The sequence below is a fragment of the Rhinolophus sinicus genome, linkage group LG03 (assembly GCF_036562045.2).
Source record: "Rhinolophus sinicus isolate RSC01 linkage group LG03, ASM3656204v1, whole genome shotgun sequence".
Taxonomy (NCBI): domain Eukaryota; kingdom Metazoa; phylum Chordata; class Mammalia; order Chiroptera; family Rhinolophidae; genus Rhinolophus; species Rhinolophus sinicus.
Window position 1 is genome coordinate 40,540,287 of NC_133753.1, and position 18,812 is coordinate 40,559,098.

The following is an 18,812-nucleotide window of genomic DNA, read 5'->3' on the forward strand; positions in this document are numbered from 1 at the left end:
GAAGGAATGGCCATGCTTCTCTTAGGTTCCAAATCTATTCATAGGAGTATACCAGAAATGCACAGACAAAGGCATCAGACAGCTCATCTAGTCTAAAAGTTGTCATTGTGTCTTTCTCATTCTTCATCTGTGGATAAAATAAAGAACAAATAAGTCTCTACCCTCTGGGTCTTGTATACTAGAGGAGATACAGACAACAAAATACATGGTCCAGAGAAATAAATGCAGAGTGAGGTACATAATGCCATATGGGTGTACAGAAGAGGCACTGCTGACTCGGGAGTCCCAGGAAGTTCTTCCCCGAGCTGGAAGCAGAAGGATGACTAGGAGTTGGTCTTGTGAAAAGGGAAAGGAAAACTTTTTCTTTCAGAAAAAAAAAAAAAAATCTTGCAGAAAAGAAGAAGGAATGAAAGAAGTTTGTTATGAGTGGGTCATTCAACAATGGGGATGAGGTGGGGTGGTTGTGAAGTGTCAAGAGATAAGACTAGACAAAAAGACAAGAACCAGATCCTGCAGGGTCTGATAGGTTGTTTGAAGGAATGTAAACTCCATACAAAAGCTAAGAAAAGACATCGAAAAGTTTTATCACAGAGTGACATAATCAGATTTTGCATCTTAGGAAGTTCTATCTATCGAAAAGTACAGAGAACGGATGGGGGAAGGGGCAAAATGGAGCCTGAAAACAGGGAAAGGAGTTAGAAAGCTGTTGGAATCATTTTAGAAAAACATGACTGTGCTGTCACCTATGGATAGAGTGGGCATACAGGCATTTTAGGGTGAATGGTGAAGCCCTACTTCAAAAGAGAAAATGAGGAAATGAAGTAGGTATCAATTTGTGCGGAACTTCCTCACATGCAAGTTTTTTTTTGTTTTGTTTTGTTTTGTTTTTGCCAAAATAGCTTTTATTTGGGAAAATAAGGAAATTTATTTAAAATGGTCCTACAATATAGGGAGTGCCTAATTTAGGAACGGAATACAATGTGAAGATGGGGGTAGACTGGTTGCCTGAGAAAGAGAAAACCAGGTTCTAGTTTTTAAGTGCTATATTGATTGTTCCACTAACTTTGTTTTATCACACATAAGTTCTTCCATTTCTTTTGTTCATTTTCTCCATTTATGGAGGTTCATTTTCTTGAATACTTCATGTTTCTTGGTTGGGGGCTTATGTTTGTGGTGGAGATTCCCTGTTAGATTCTCTGTTGTATCTGTCTGTCTGATCGACCTGAGACAGAGGCATGAGTTGTCTTTGTGACTTGCATTGTGTCCTGCTTTCTGGGAGAGGAAGGATGTGTCCCCTGGCAGGGCACCTTACCGGTTGGCCTATTAGATGTTGTACTTACCACTCCCTCCTAAGGTCATCAGCCACCTGCTGCCCTGTCTCAACCTGATGGAGCCTGGAGGCAGACACCCCATCACTGCTGCCTGGCTGTTGTTGCTATGGTTTCTACACCCTGTCTCCTGTCCTGGACCCTTTCTTGCTGCAGGTTTATACAGCCTTCAGGTGTACATCCCCCTTATTCTGCTCCTGTCCCTCTCAGAAGTCTCAGATGGATCTGGACTACAGATTTCTGTTTTAATGCAACCTCCTTAACTTTTATTCCTTCAGTTATTTATGATCAAACTCTTAATCTAGCTTTTAAGTACAACTATTTCTAGGAATTTGAAGGAAACTGCAACATATACTTGATCCACCATTTTGAAATGAAAGTCTCAGTTCTGGCTTAAACCAGCCAGGTATCTCAGAAGCCAACCCTCTAATGATCATTGGGATTAGTGTTTATTCACCTATCTGCTGAAAGTGAGATAAGAAGAGGATGTGAAATTTGGTTAGGAAACAGGGACAATTTATTTATTTTCTTTCTTTCTTATTTTTTTATAGAACAAATTGTTTATGAACATAGAGGTGTAATAAAAGAAGCTTCCAGGGAAGCACATCCTTCATTCTAGGCAATTATTTTCTTAAAGCTGATTTCTTGCTAATACTTGAGTGGGAAGTTAGAAGTTTGCATGCCAAAGAATATTTTTTGGTCACTGGGAAATGGGTCACTCAATGTCAGAAAAAGATCTCGATTTGCCTTTTGGAGTTTGGGATTACATAATCCCACAATGAGTGAATTTCAAGCCCCTGGTTCTGGCAGAGCTGCCTCCTCTAGGCTGAGAAGCAGTTTGGTTCCAAGCAGCTGGAGAATTTATGGACATCTGAGGCCGATGCAACTGGGCAGGACAGAAGCTTGAGAAGGAGCCAGCCAGGTGCATCTGATCAGGGCTGTAGCTGGGGAGAGGGGATTCCTTGAGGGGGAGGGAGGCTGAGGGGCTGAGTCATCAGTGCAGAGGATTTGAAGGGCTCTGGAATTCTCATTTGGCCTTGGTGGTGAAATGAAATTGGGCTTTGATCCTCTGCCCAGGGGCAAGCCCTGTTGGAAAAGATTCCAATCAGAGGCTACTGTCTGTTTTCATGGAGAAGGGGAAGAATTGCAAAGTCCTGAATAAGAATAAGGAAAACTTTTAAAGCTCTCTGCTCTCAGGTGCTCTTGCCGTCTTGCTGTCTTTTTTACTGGATGGGTGTCAGTCTATTCAGATACAATGTAAATAGGGTTTAATATTTTTGTTAAGAAATTATTGCTTTATTTCATTTCAAGAAGCTGTGTAAAAAGATTCAAGACTACCGGAGCATTTTTAAAAATTTAAATGTGTGTGGCCTACACAGAAGGTAAGGAAGTGGGGGTAGGTGACTGGGTGCAAAGGGATTAACCATGGCACTTAAACTAGAGCCCTCACTTGCAGGGTCCAGGGCCCTGACAATGTGTTCTCCTGGCCATTATACACAAGGGTAAGCAAGAGTAAAACTGATGCCTCTTGCTACCCTAACTTCACCATCCCTTCATATCATATGGCACCCAAGGTCATTTTGGGATTTGGCTAAAGGATGTTAAATTAAAGATGCATTGAGCCTGAGTTCGGTGTGATATATTTATATCGTTTGCAGGCACTTCTGGGTATAGTTATTCTAGCTATTTAAATATAGGAATGGCTTTCAAGAATGCTCTTTTTTTTAAAAAAATTAATATACAATTCATATACCATAAAATTGACTCTTTTAAAGCATAGAGTTCAGTGATTTTAGTACATTCACAAGGTTGTATGACTTTCACAACTGTCTAATTCTAGAATATTTTCGTCACCCTCCAAAAGAAATCCTGTTAATAGTCACCCCATTCTCTCCCTCCCTACCACCAGCCAGCTCCTAATTTTGTAATCCCCTCCTAATCTATTTTGTTTCTATGAATTTACTTATTCTGGACATTTCATATAAATGGAATCATATAATATGTGTGCCTTTTGTGTTGGCTTCTTTCACTTAGTATAATGTTTTCAAAGTTCATCCATGTTGTAATTTTATTCCTTTTTATGGCTGAATAATACTCCATTTTGTTCATCCATTCATTACATGATGGATATTTGGGTTGTTATCTGAAATTATCTTCCTAACCAGTGTGCTAACATGTCCAGCATCTAAGTCCAAGGCCAGAGGTGCTGTCATACTATGAACATGGCCCAGGGTGCCTGATGCCAGAAGGGTTATAGAGGATAAACAGGTTTGAAAACCACAGAGTCAGAAGCTACCACAGTAAAGACTAAACCTATCTATTCTCTCTATAGAGAATGCTATTATAAACTTTTTGTCAAATAAAGAGATTGCCAAAATATTTGCAGTCAAAAAAATGTAGGAAAATATGGAGGTGTGCAGGTAGTTAGTTAATTAAAATATCTTATTTTTCTAGAATTGGGATATTCTTGGTAATTACGAATTTTTTCAAAATGTGTGATTTGTGGTTTATTTTCTCACTTTAAATAAATATTTTTTAATCTAATTCTATATTTGCAATTTTGCATTTCTTTTCTCAAAAGAAGCCCCCCAAATCATATATAAACTATGTGGCCCTCAAAACCGGGCAACACTTTCAACCCACCTTCTCTGCCATCTACTTAGAGGTGGTCTGGAGCTTGTGTGAGGGATTTCCTCCCAGGGAACTACATAGCAACCTGCTCATTTGGTTGCTTTCCACCATTTTATCATCCACTTTTTGTTTGTTTGTTTGGCTCAGGAGCACTTTCAGGAGAAACTAGCTCATGCAACACCTATATTAAATGTTCAATACCTGGAAGGGCTGCTGTGATTGACTGAATATTGTTCAGCAACTACTCCACTCACCACTTCCCTTCCGTTTGAGGTGGAGTCCATCTTCTCCTTTTTCAGTCGGAGGGCTTGGCCATGTGACTCACTTTGGCCAATGGGATGTGGGCAAAGAAGTCCCCGTGACAGTTTGAACCCCAGCTCCAGTAGTTTTGTAGGTTGCCCCATTAGATCATGTTCCGGAAGCCAGTGGTCCTTCAGCGTGACTGGAAGAAGATATGCAAGAGAGGCCTGCATCCTGAACCCATATTCAGCCTGAAGAGGATTCACTGCCTCTGACCTGCAGACCATGAGTGAGAAATAAACATTTGTTATTCTGAGCCACTAAGAAGGTGTGTGTGTGTGTGTGTGTGTGTGTGTGTGTGTGTGTGTGTGTCTGAAACAGTGGAACTGCAGCAAGAGCTGACTAATAGATTTGCTCATTCCCAGTCTGAACAGCAGAGCTAATATCATTTATCTCCCAGGAGGCAGCTGAGTTTAGTCCTAAAGCTCAAATTTCCAAGATCTCTGACAGCATCCAATACATCACCTTTACTCCCACGTTAACATGCTTCCATCTTTCAAGGAAATCCATTTCTGGGATAAGGTCATGTCTTCTTTTCCCCTCTCCCTTCAGCTGTAACTTTAAATACAAATTATTTCACTGTTTCCACTCTCTATAATAGCATTTTTATCACTTCAGCTCCTTCCAGATGCAGCCCCTTACACTTCCCCCACCCTCTAATCTATAGCTTAAATCTGGCAACCCTATCAAAAGCCTAAAAAATATTGGGAATATCTGGCAGTTATAATTTCAGAAATTTAGCCAAAAGTATAATCACAAAAATATATTAAAATGTATGTGCAAGGATGCAAGATATAAGAAACAACCTAAATGCCAGCTGTAGGGAATTGGTTAAATAAGGCATATCAATATAATGGAATGCTCACACTGCAACAATTTAAAGTGATACAGTAAAAATGTGTTTCTTGACATAGAAAGGAGAGGGTTACCAAACAGAATGAACACTAGAAACTCATTTTATGAACACATATATATGTATATGTCTAGAAAGATATGTGCCAGTTATTTAGTGGTTATATCTGGTTGTTAGAATTATGGGTGATTTTTATTTATTTCATTTTGCTTATTTTTTTTCTTTTGCTAACCATATTTACTAATATTCTTCAAAGAACATGTTTTACTTTTGTAGTAAAAATTAAACAAATGTATTATTACCCTCAAAACTGTTTTAAATGAATTGAGAGGACTCTTTTATTTCTCTCTCTTTAATTTTTAATATTATTTCATAGATACTCAGGGGTTGGGGGTAAATGAAGGGGTTTTACACAAAGAAGATGACAAGTGCAGGGATGGAGGTAGTTCTGTTCACAAAGAAGACAGCAAAGGTCCAGGCACGTATGTATAGAGAAAGGGCAAGAAATGCAAGGTTACCACAGTGATGTAGGTATACAGGTAAAGATGGACTTCCTACCATGTCCTTCCTATATTTAAGCACTTTCCCATGAGCTTGGGATTTGCATTTCCTGAGGGAATACAAATCAACACAGAATGGAAGCAATGGTTTTGTCCCATCCCCAGAGGCCCATATGTTCTCTTACCATAGAGTCCTGGTTGGGGAGGAAGGGGCAGATCCAACTGACAGAATTTTATTTCATTATATTTGCCCATTAGAGTCAGGAGTGAGCCACGTTTTGTTGCTTGAGGATCAGTTTAGGAAAATTAAAGTTCCTGAGAGGCTTAAGTGACATGTAGAAGGTCACACAGAAAACTAGTGGTGAAGTCAGACTGACTTTCACCCCAGTACATATTCTATCCATGTCATTTCAGTAATTTCTGAGACGACTTATGATGGTGGCAGCGGTAACAAAGTTAACTCAGTTAGAGAAAAAAGCCATGCTTTGCGTAAGCATCTGCCTGAGTCATCTAACACCACCATATAGATAGATGGCCCCTAGAAAAAGTATGGAATGCTTCATGAATTTGCATGTCATGCTTGCACAGGGGCCATGCTAACCTCGGAACCAATCCAATTTTAGTACACTTGCTGCCAAAGCCAGCGCAATAGGACCGATTTTTGCTGACCATGACATGAACTCTCTACCTCTTTTAGTGAAGGGGTGATTCCAAATTTAGCATTCCCATCTGAAATAAGTAAGCAATGTAAAGAGATAAAATGAAAATGACGAAATACAGGAAGAGAGCTATAACAGTAAAATATATTGAGATAAAATTAAACAATCAGATAAGCTAAAAGAAAAAGATCACAGAATAAGACTGTGTCTAAACAAAGGAGGTTAAAACAGCAGCAGAAAATAAAGCTGCGTTTCTTCATAAAAAGCTTCTTACAGGGTTGAGCAACCCGACTGGAAAGCCAGGGCCTCCTTGGCTTGATCATGGAGCAGAGGAGATAAACTAGTGGTGTGCTGGAGGTGACGGTTGTGCATATCTCTTCTTGGCTCTCCGTTCAGTGAAATCAGCTACGGCGGGAAAATTTGCACCATAAAAATCATCAAATGCTATAAACCAGGACTCTTATCCTTAAAGAACTGGTTGCTAAACGTTTACCAGCACATCACTGAGACAAACCATAGAACCTTCCAGGGAAAAATCTAGGGACCATCAAACCGTCCTGGCAGAAGTTCAAAAGTATACAAACTCTCCCTCTAACCACTTGACCTCACTATCCCCTGCCCACCACAATGCCCCAGGACTCCCGGAAAACAAAAAACAAAAAACCTCCCCAAACACTGGCTTGTTATGCCCAAGCAGAAAATCCCCCAGGGGCTCTTAGAGCAGACCTGGGAACCCAGTACATTCTCATGAAGAAGCAAAAGAATAGATGCAAGTATGACTTCTGCCATGCACAAGGCTGCCACCTCTAAACACAAAGTGAAACCCGAATTGTTCCTTTGATCTTACAAGGAAAATATAAAGGAAATTAAAAGAGGGCCTTTCTTACAACTAGACTGAGAAACAATGGCTTAAAAACCAGGGGGGTGGGGAGAAAAAAAAGGGACCTTTAATGGCACTCGAGCTTCTAGAAGAGCAAATCTAACTTCCTTTATATTTTCTCTCCAATATTTGCAGCTCTGTCTTGAGTAGAATTGCAGATGGTCTTTTGTTACTTTTTTTTTTTTTTTAACTGCCTAACAGCTCAGCTTTTAAAGTAGAATTATTAAAATAAATCTGGGTAAGATGCAAAATCTTTCACTTTTTCCATGCCATCAACTCTTCTTGCATTATTATAAGTTCTCCTAAGCTTTACTGTTTCCCTTCCCTCCCCTCCCCTCCTCAGTGGCACTCTCGTAATAAAGAGGGTTCAAGGGACATGATTCCTTCTGATTGGGTTTCTGTGGGACGAAGGGCAAAGGGTTGAGGAAAGAGAGCGAGAGTGATCAGGCCACTTTACACGGTTGTCGTTTTTTATGCTGGTGTCTTTAGGTCTTATATCTATATATGTATGATCAGTTGGTGCTCTCTGTAACATCCCTTTAAGAACAATGAAAAGCTTAATTAAATGGCTATAATATGCAGAAGGCAATAAGGAAAAGAAACTCCAGATCCTGAGAATTTTTTAAAAAAGATAAACTCTGTATTTGGTGAAAAATAATGCTTAAAGTTTCCATTGTAAAAGCAGCCATGTGTATTAAAGAAAATTTAGAATGTTTGGAAGCATAGAAAATAATAGCAATCACCAGAGTCCCAGCATCTAGCCATGATAGCTGTTTCCATTTTGATTGGGTTGTCTCTAACGTCTGTTTATATGTATGCATGTGTGTATTTATTCAGGTATAGAGCAGAAGAATGCAATGGGCAGCCTTTGAGCCAAAAAAAAACCTGGCAGATTTTATTTGGCCTGTGCAATATATTTATAATTTATATTGACTTTAACATGCAAAAAATGAAGGGGTTTCACATTAAATCCAGATTTAGGATTTTTCTTGAATACTTGAACGTGCATTCCCAAATGACAGGCGCTGAAGAGAGGTGGTCACCCTCAGAAGAGGCATGTGCTTACCAATTTGAAAATTGTCCTGATGTAGTTTCTTTTATTTGTTAATGCTGCCTGTTTGGCTTCTGTAGGTATTTAAGTTTGATGCCCTTGATGTAGAGTTTTGGTTTTTTTAATCATTGCACTCATTTTGTTCATGCAATTTTATGCTCAGCTCTTTTCTCTAAGCAATACATCATTAACCTTTTCCTGTGTTTTCTCCAGTGTACATACAGTTGTACTTATCAAGTGCACAAACATATGAAGAGAAAAGTATCATTTGGAATATATTAATATTTTCTTCCAATTTTTTATGCAACTATTTTTTAATAGTGGGAATCATACCGCACACAGTTTTCTATCCATATTTTTCACTGTTCCTTACACTACCCATCAGCTACATGCAGCTTAGTTAACTTAGTATTTCCTTGCCAGTTGGATATTTAGGATTTACTTTTTCTGTCATAATTATGTTATAATGAATATATTTGTGCTGAAAGCTTTTTTCTATATTGAGAATTCTTCTGCCAGGATATATTCCTATAAATGGGCTATGCAATTAAAGGATACCAGCACTTTTAAGGCTCTTGATGTGTGTTGTCAAATTGTATCCCAACAGGGCTACCCCGTGTTCCGATTTATACATGCATCTCCGTTATGTGACACTATGTTTCCTGACACCTTTAACAGCATTAAATATACTACATATTCATAACTGATTTGATACAGAAACATAGTACCTTCTGGTTTTAATTTGCATTCTTCTCCTCCCCAAGAACTCCACTTTGTCTTTTGAAAAGAGCAGAACACCAAGGAAAGAGCATCCCTACTTCATAAGGCCAGCTGTGGGCCAGCCACGGCAATGAAGGTGGAGGCAAATGTTAGAGGCAGAAACCTAGGAATTCCTGGTGGAGGCAGAAGAATCCAGGCGCAGAGGCACCTGAGGCCAGGATGCAGCAAAGGAGTGGAGGTCACAAGAGTCAGGACTGTGCAAACCAGGAAGGTTTAGACAACTGTCTGTGATCCAGACCTCACAGCGAAAACCCTCAATAGCTAAATCCACAGTATACAACGTTTTTCGTCTTCTAGTGAGTTTTCAGGTCCAAAGCCCTAATGAGCCAGAAGTCTCAGAGGCCACTTTAAGTTTTCCACCATAGGTCATTTCTCCATTTCTTTAACCTTCTCCCCAAGTCATCCTACCAGTTTAAAATTCCTCTGGAAAAAGGATTTGTCCAGAACCGACTGTTCTGAATCCAAATCATTTACTTAACTCACAGAAGCACTTAACCAAACTAGAAACCAAGTACTACTGCGGACCTGAACTGTGGGGCCTGAATTAAAATCACCCAAGACAGGAAGAATTCCACATGGGCAATCAGACTTCAGAGCCAAGGGCAACACAGGGAGTGGAGCTATTTATTATTAACTTCCTGGAGCTATTTATTATTAACATGGACAAAAATCTTTTCATATGTTTTTCCTGTGAACATTTCATAAAGCCAAAGTTTGAAGGAAAAAAGGAAATACAAAAATCTGAAACATTATATGAGTAGATGAATATATTTAGCTATAGCAATCTGTAATCAAACTTGAAGGAAGCAGTTGTTCCTAGATTCAATTTGAAATTAACTTCATTAAAGGCTTTTTTTTTTTCAGTTTCTATCTGTGGGCTTTAGGATTTGATTCTAGTGATCTTATTGCCGAGGAAAATGAGAATGGGGAGCATACAAGTTATTATAATTGTCCCTAGCTCACAATATGTTAATGTAACTATTGGTTACTACATCAGGGCTAGCAAACCTAAGCAAGCTCACACAATATTTATGTTTCTTTGTCTGACTTATCTCAGCCCAATATCCTCAAGGTTTATCCATGTTGTCACAAATGGCAGAATTTCCTTTTTTCATGGCTGAATAATATTCCACCGTGTGTGTGTGTGTGTGTGTGTGTGTGTGTAGCACATTTTATTAATTATTCATCCAATGGTGGACTCTTGTGTTGTTTCAATATCTTGTCTATTGTAAGTAATTCTGCTGTGAACATAGGGTTCAGCTACCTCTTTGAGATAGTGATTTCATTTCCTTCAGATAAATACCCAGAAGGGGAATTCCTGGATCATACTGTAGTTCTATTTTTAATTTTCTTAAAGAAACTCCATAGTGTTTTCCATGGTAGCTGCACCAATTACATTCCCACCAATAGTGTGAAAGGATTCTGTTTTGTCCATATACTTGACACCATTTGTTATCTCTTGTCTTTCTAAAAAAAAAAATTTAATTAAAAAAATTTTTATTATTAGTTTCAGGTGTACAAAACAATGTAATAGACATTTATGATAACAGCCATTCTGACAGGTGTGAGGTGATAATTCATTGTGGCTTTGATTTGCATTTCCCTGATGATTAGTGGTAATGAGCATCTTTTCACATACCTGTTGGCCATTTGTATGTATTCTCTGGAAAAATGTTCAGTTCCTCTGCCCTTTTTTTAAAATCCAATTGTTTTTTTGCTCTTGAATTGTATGAGTTATTTATATATTTTGGATATTAGCCCCTTACTAGATATGTATCTGGCTCATAATATGTTAATACCATATAAGTATTGATCTATACCTCAGGGCTAGCAAACCTTGCCAAATCTAACCTGTTTTATATAGTCAATGAGCTAGGAATGGTTTTTAGATGTTTAAATAGTTAGAAAAAAAAAATCAAAAGGAAAGGAGTATTTTGTGACATGTGAAAATTATATGAAATTCAAATTTTAGTGTCTGTACATCCAGCTGTATTGAAACACAGTCATGCCTGTTTGTTTATGTATTGTCTACAACTGTTTTTTTTTGTTTGTTTGTTTTTTTCCGTAACAGCAGAGTTGAATAGTTGCGACAGAGACTCTATGGTCTGCAAAAACCTAAAATATTTACTCTCAAGCCCTTTACAGATAAAGTTTGCTGACTCTTGCTCCACTGTATTTATAGACATAGCCTTATACACTTTAACACTTTTACCAAAGGGTTCTATCAATAGTAGAAGATAAGAGAGATGTCCTACATGACTTAAAATCAAGGATTGAACTTCTGTTGGCTAAATTTGTAGATGCCACTAAGTCAGGCAGGACGAGGAGGGAGTTGTTAACCTGGTATCAGAAAAAGAATTAAAAATGGACATAATAAATAATTAAGTTTAAGTGGGCATTTAGGATCTAAAATGAAATGCCACAGGTACAAAATGAGGGCACCTTGAGGAAAAGTGGCATTAATATTCTGACAATTTGAATGTTGTCAAATTGTAGCGTGAAATAGTTATGTTACAGTCACATGAGAAGCAAACACAGACAAGCTTTTGCATGAAAAATAGTCAAATCAGCTGTGGTGTTTAGATTGGGGAATAAAGGCGAAGCTTTTATGCTGTAGTCCCAGGACTAGATATGAAACAGAAGCCTTGGTCCTTAATACCTGGCCTTGTCACTTACTATGTACTTTAACCTATCTAAGCTTCTTTATGTAAGTAATAGAAATAATATCTCTTTAAGTAATTCTTGAAGGAATTCTGAAAGGTAATATTAAAAGATATTTGTAAATTCTAAAATACAGACAGATATGTGACAATGTTATTGCTAGAAAGCCAGGCTGTAACAATGATTATTATCGAGGACTGAAGAATTATTCCATACAGTTGTAGGGTTTGTGCACTGCACAAAGCGTTGCAACCAAGGAGGCCAATGAGGGCTCGTGAAACTGCTCTGGCTCAGGCTGAATTCATCAAGAAGAGGAGCAACTTTTTTTCATACTAAGGCATCTTCCGTTTGCCAGAACATGCACCCACCCAGAGAAAGTATTTTTCCTCATCTATTCTTACAAAGGTGCTGTTTAGGTTACACACACACACACACACACACACACACACACACACACACAGCAGCAGCAGCAGCAACAGCAGCAGCATCGTGAATTTCAACAGTAGTCAGGAGATAATGCTAGACAGTTGTTTTCCATTTTCCTCAGAGGAGATGGAATATTTGCTGAACTTGCAGCAAAGAAGAGCTCAACCAGGCAAAGAGAAGCTTTGGGTTGATCTGACAGCTCAAACATTAGACCACTAGAGGTGAGAATAGACCATTTATCTTCGCAAGGTCTTTTAAGACAAAATAGAAAATCTAAGTGCCTACCATCTAACCATCTCCCTGACACTCTTGGTTCTCTGATTCGCACATTATCCTGAGATTGAAAGACACAGCGACTGCCAAGTGGCTTCCCTGTGCTTCACGCTCCAGAAAACAAAATGGTTTCTTTTTCTGAGTTAGATTTGTATGTATCAGACATCAAACTGTACTGCATGGTGATAATAAGTAACAACAACAACAAAAAACCAGACAGGAAATATTTGAAACTTCTTGGGGTCTTTACAAATGTCTATGTCCTGTTCATATATGTTATTTACAATTTTCCCCTGACATTTATTGAGTAATACATTCAACTTTTTAACCTAGTTTGTAAAAAATGGTCCCCATATGACGATGCTTCCTCTGCATTAGCGAGAAGCTGAGGTTATCAGTGAGTAATGTATGTCTATAGCAATATAGGTATCAACAGCGACCATACTGCCTGCTCTGAGCTGGGAGTTAAAAATAAAAGCAAACAGGTTAAGCTGTTGGCCTGAGCTAGATGTAACTTTTAATGATCCCAGCATGTTGATTTCCCTTCCACTTTTGGAAATCCTGCGGAAATTATAGCTAAACATTTCTGGACTGAAATAATGGCTTCCCCCTCAGAAATACTTCATGCAGAGGATTCTTTGCTTTCAACATATTTTTGCAAAGCAGTGACCTTGTCCTTAGAGAATCGTGTTTTTTTCAGTGACAGCAAATGGCCTGCAATATAAAAACTGCTTAAAATGCATTTGATGACTGAAGGAGTACTCAAACACTTTTAATATAGAATAAATTTACATTATATATGCCTTTCTATGTGATATAATCTTTTGTAACAACTCTGTGAGACACAGACAAATATGATCCTTGTTTAACAGAAGAAGGAAATGCAGTTGGAAAGAAGTTAAATGTTGGAATCAGGATCACAGTAGTCAGTAGCTAAATCTGGTTTAACCCATTTAGCCTTGGTCAGGTTCTCATTGGGCTACTCTCTGAATAACAAAGAGAAAAAAAGAAGCTCTTTTAGGCTATTCTGAAAGACAAATAAGCAGACACTACCACCAGTTCACATTGGATATTCAATTGTATTGATTCAGTCAGCCCCCTTGGCACTGCATTTTCTAGCAAGGCATGGTTTAAAATTTATTTTCAGGAGTCTTATGAATAGAGTATAGGATAAGATAGGAAGATTTTGACTTACTTTTAATTATTCTTCATTTCCCTAGATTTAAACCTCTAGGGGTTGTTTTCATTCCATAATTAGCCAATAAAACTCACCATTCACATCTAATACCTGCCCTTGAGAAATTTACAATTGAGATAGGGAGACCGATTATACATATTCAAAATGGAAAAGGTAAGTGTAATTCCAATGTCTAAAGCCGGTAAACACAACTGTGGTCCCATTAAAATACATATCCATGTCTTGATGGCAGTTGACTACAAGAAGTTCAATTTCTTCTGAAGCCTTTTTCCCCAAATAAATCTTGGAATTCTCAGAGATGCACACTGTGTCCGAGACCCAGTCTTGGTTACTTAAGCAGCAGTGGATGACAAAGCCCAATTTCTGAGCTCTTTGTCCTGACAGCTCCCCAGAGGTATCTGCTGACAGTGTACTGCTGCTCCCCCTGAATGACCGTCAGGGCCATACATATGGCCACCATGAAAAGGCAAGCTGGACTATTCCTGCTAAGTGTTAAGAATACTTCTATATTGTCCTCCACCTGTGCAGGGGAGGGAAGACTACTCGTTCAACAAATTCTTATTGAGTATCTTTTACATGCCAGCCACTATTACATCTAGGCACTGAGGGTACAGTGTGAACAAGACAAAGTCCCTCTTCTCATGAGACTTATGTTTCTAGTGGAGGAGAGAGAAAATACACAGGTACAGAGTTTTGTCAAAACTCTTAAAGAAGCAGTTATCATGAGGGCCTCGGTCTCTTTTTGATGCATTGTCAAGAGTAAAGGGTGGATAAAGATAGACATGTATGAGGATAATTACAAATATCAAAAGAACATTGAACCCTATTTTGCATTCAATTTTTAGTCATCCTAGGCCTAATCAGGAGAATCAGTCTCAAATAATTGGTTTGATCAGTTTTAATTAACCAAGTGACTTTTATCCCCTTTATTAATAAATTGTTTTGGTTTTTTTGGTGCATTTACAACTAGGTACAATAAAATGTATTAAATATTACCAAACTCCATCTTGACTGACCAGTAAATAGTCTAGGGCATTTTTATTATTTGGGACTATTTTAGACAACAAATTGAAACTAGCCTCTTGAGCAACCTAATTTTGTGTTGTTTTAGTCGATATTGGGGCCATTGTCAGAGATAAATTATGAACTCTATATTATAGATCAGGAATCCTCATGTAAACCAATGAAATCTACCATATTGGACAACTCTTGGTAAGTTACCTTACAAAGCTCTCAAAAAAATGTGAGCAAATGAAGGAATGGCTTTGAATACTCAGAAAAACTAAATTACTATGTCCAGAGATTAGATCACATTTCGGTACGGTAAGGACAAGAAGACCGCTTATTATTCAGGAAGAATAGACTCAAGGACATCCACTGAGGTACTAATAACAGTCTGACTAATAACAACCTTCATTAAACCAATGAAGATTGGTTTAATTGTGGAGGAAAAAATCCTGGGGAAAGTTTAAAAAAAAAAAAATCATGCAATGATTCTTGCATAGCTCTATGGGAAAACCATTGGACAGTTTGCATAATCAGTCACAGGTCTCCTTATTTTTTGATGACCTTTGATCCCTTTGAGGTTCTGAAAAATATCAGTAACAGCAGCTAATTGATAGGGGTCTCGAATTCCATTAAAGCTTTTATGTCCAACTTTATAAATAAATAAATAAATAAATATATATATATATATATATATATATATACACACACACACACATATATAATCACCATATATATATATATACACACATATATATAATCACTATATATATATATATATATATATATATATATATATATATATATGTATAGTGATTGTTGAGGCTGTATATCAAATTTAATATTTAGAAAGTTGGGTGGCATGGTACCTGAGAAGGAAATACTTACTAAGAAGTGGCTAACTGGGCTCAAATTAAAAACCAAAAACAAAAAACAAAGCCTAGTTGCCATTTCTAAATGGTCCCCTCAGGGACACTGGGCTTCAGGGAGAAGCCTGCACTGAGCTGCCTGCCTCCTGTTCTGAACTGCCTTCCTGTGCTGTGTTCCTGCCATGAGAGCCATCCCTTGTAAAGAGTTCCTGGAATAGTATTTCACCCAATTAGACTGAGACTTTCCTTGTCCAATCAGAGCTGTGCTTTTATATCACCATCAACATCTTCACCAACCAGTCAGAGCAGCTTCATTCTGACCAACCAGGACAGTTTTAGGGCAATCAAACTGCAAGGATTTGAAACCTCCATTTGCATAAGGATGGACCGATCAGGGACCAGAGGAAGGGATTTCTGTCTATACAAGGTCTGACAATTAAGTTTATGAACTTGTTGTGACAATGTTGCTAACCTTTTTTGATATCAGAGGGATTATTCATTATGAATTTGTACTAATTGAACAGTTAACCAAGTTTACTATTTGGAAGTGCTGAAAAGGCTGCGTGAAAAAGAAAAGACAAACGACCCAAATTTTTCGCCAACAACTCATGGCTCTTGCATCATAACAATGCATCAGCTCACACAGCACTGTCTGTGAGGGAGTTTTTAGCCAGTAAACAAATAACTATATTGGACCACCCTCCATACTCACCTGATCTGGCCCCCACTGACTTTTTTCTTTACCCGAAGAGAAAGGAAATGTTGAAAGGAACACATTTTGATGACATTCAGGACATCAAGCATAATATGACGAGAGCTCTGATGGCCATTCCAGAAAAAGAGTTCCAAAATTGCTTTGAAGGCACTGGCGTCAGTGCATAGCTTCCCAAGGGAAGTGCTTTGAAGGTGACCTAGTGATATTCAGCAACGAGGTATGTTGCACTAGGATGAGTTCACGAACTTAACTGCCTGACCTTGTATAAGTCAGCTACCCTGTGGCTCAGCGAATGCACCTTTTCTTTTACTAAATACTGAAGACTGCATTTTCCTGGCTGGAGCTGAAACACCAAAGATGTTTTTCTGGAGCAGACTGGAGCAGCTGGAGCAGACCAGAGCAGAGCAGAGCTGTCTAGCTGGAGAGGAGCCTGGCCCCAGCACTGCCTCTTAGCAGCGCTGCTTCATAATTGAGCTGTGATACTATTGAGCTGTTCCATAACCGTGCTGTTGTCACAGCCATGCTGCATCACAGCTGAGCTGTTTGCCGAGTAAAGCTTCCTCTTCACTGCAGTGCGAATTGGGGATTCCCATTGGCGTTGAATTGGCGTCAAGAACCATCAGTTGAGAGTGTTCACTGCAATTCGTTGAGAAAGGCAAATGTAATTCAGAGAATTTTATGGGAATGTATGCAGTTGAGAAGAGAACAAAAGAGATTAAAACAAAAGTAAGAAGACAGAGACAAACAATAATTCTTAAGTCCAATGACAAGTCCTTTAATCCAATCATAGATGATCATCCAAAGGTGATAAAAGGAAACCTGTATACTTGATGTCACCTTATTCATTCACAGAGGGTTAGGCAGGAAGGTGATGACTTTCAGAAGTTGTCTGCTCTGGAGGCCTTTTGGTAGCTTTGAGTCAGATATACAGTGGGTTAGACTCTAGGATCCACATGGAGGGTCCTAAGTGTGTTTACCAGTAAGCATGTGTCTATGATATATGTCTTGGAACTTAAGAACAGTTATTTGTGGTTAAGAGTAATGGAAATGGCCCTTTTCCATGTAATTTTAAGTCTGACTTTCATTGGAGTCTGAATATAATTGGTCTTCTAAATCTGTATCATGTGGTGGTGAATTCAGCCATGTACCTTTTGGAATTGTGGATCACATTTGTTGGACCTATGACTACATGTCAGCCCAATTATATCTGGCAAGACCAGGATGTTCCAAATGGCATCTGTCAGTAGAAGAGTCCAGTTGAGACTCACAGGGCTTTATGTAACAATTTTATATAATGAGAATTTATGGCAGTTTGACAGAGCCCATCAAAATAGAAAACCAGGATAGTTTTGATTATAAAATACCATTACCTCATTTTATGTTCTTAGAGTCTTAGGAATGATATGTCAATGACACATTGCTTTAAATATTTCCTTAAATATTTTAACTGTAAAGTGAGATTTTTTTTTTTTAAATCGTTGATTTTTTTCTGGAGTATGATAATTATAAGTAAGGCAAGATTTGATCACCTATTGTGTCTCTCAGGTAAATTTTTTCCCCACCCATAGTTTTGTAAAATCTGAACCAATTTGACCTTGATGTTATCATTTGGGTTACTTTTTAGTGCCTATGTACAAAGGCCTAGAGATGTGGTTTGGAAAGACATCTAAGGATGTGAAAAAATTTTGAAATAGTCACTATCTTTTCTTTCTAGTGGAGTGCATTACTGTATTTGAGTAAGTCCATTTTCTTCAGAAATCAGATTGAACAACTGTCTTTTAATGGTAGTAAAACCTGTAAAGGCTGTTTTTTGTATAATAGTTGGCTGATATATTTTCTTTCAGAATGGACTTCAGTCTTAATTACTGAGATTTTTTTTTTTAGATGTTGAATTGTTTCTAATAAGTAGACATTTAATTTCCTTTTTACATTTTTGATTGGGATGTCCAAAGAAGTTAGAAAAATCCTTTTTTAAAAATAATATGTCAAAATCATGAACAATGTTACAACTTTAACAACGTTAACTTAGTCCTGTCTTAATTGGGGAATGCACATGACAGAGTTATCTGAGAAGAATAAGCTATTGGTAACAGAATATTTGGAATATATTATTCATACAGCATAAAGTACACATTGACTATTCTTTTTTTTTTTTTTTTTTGACTATTCTTAATATGTGAGTAATCACCAAATAATATCATGTTAGGGTTGTCATCAGGGTTGACCATCAGTTAAATCCCAGCAGCGCATTGTTACAGCAGCTCTTAGATGTCACGCGATTCGCTTATGTTAGGAAGAGAGGGTAGGATTACTGGGTCTAGATCAGAGCAGCACTTAACCAGTGTGTAGGAAGCAGACAGCACAAGAATTTTATAGGTGATAATCAACTGGCCTAAAGTGTTGGTTGTTGTGAGGTTGCTTCCAGCAGATAAACAAGATGGATAAACCTTAGGTGAGGGGGTTGAGAAAAACATAAGCAACGGGCTTATGATAAGCTCCTAGTTCTGAATAAGTACAGTTTAAATATAACCTTGCCCTTAATGTACAAATCATGAGAAGGGGTTAAGTTATAATGTCCAAAGCAGGGTTAGTCTAGTTTTTGCTTTTAAAAAAAAAGGCTCATTTGACATCTGGATCCAAAAAGTAGGCATTGACACAATTATTTCAGTCACTCGTATAGTTG

General features: G+C 38.0%; 1 long non-coding RNA gene and 1 pseudogene across 1 annotated transcript in view; one reads left to right on the forward strand and one right to left on the reverse strand.

Moving 5' to 3' along the window:
* Positions 1-18,812, forward strand: part of LOC141570353 (uncharacterized) — an 89,430-nt gene that overhangs the window by 68,260 nt on the left and 2,358 nt on the right. The gene's annotated exons all lie outside the window — the stretch shown is intronic.
* LOC141570849 (U6 spliceosomal RNA) lies at positions 6,156-6,255 on the reverse strand (annotated as a pseudogene).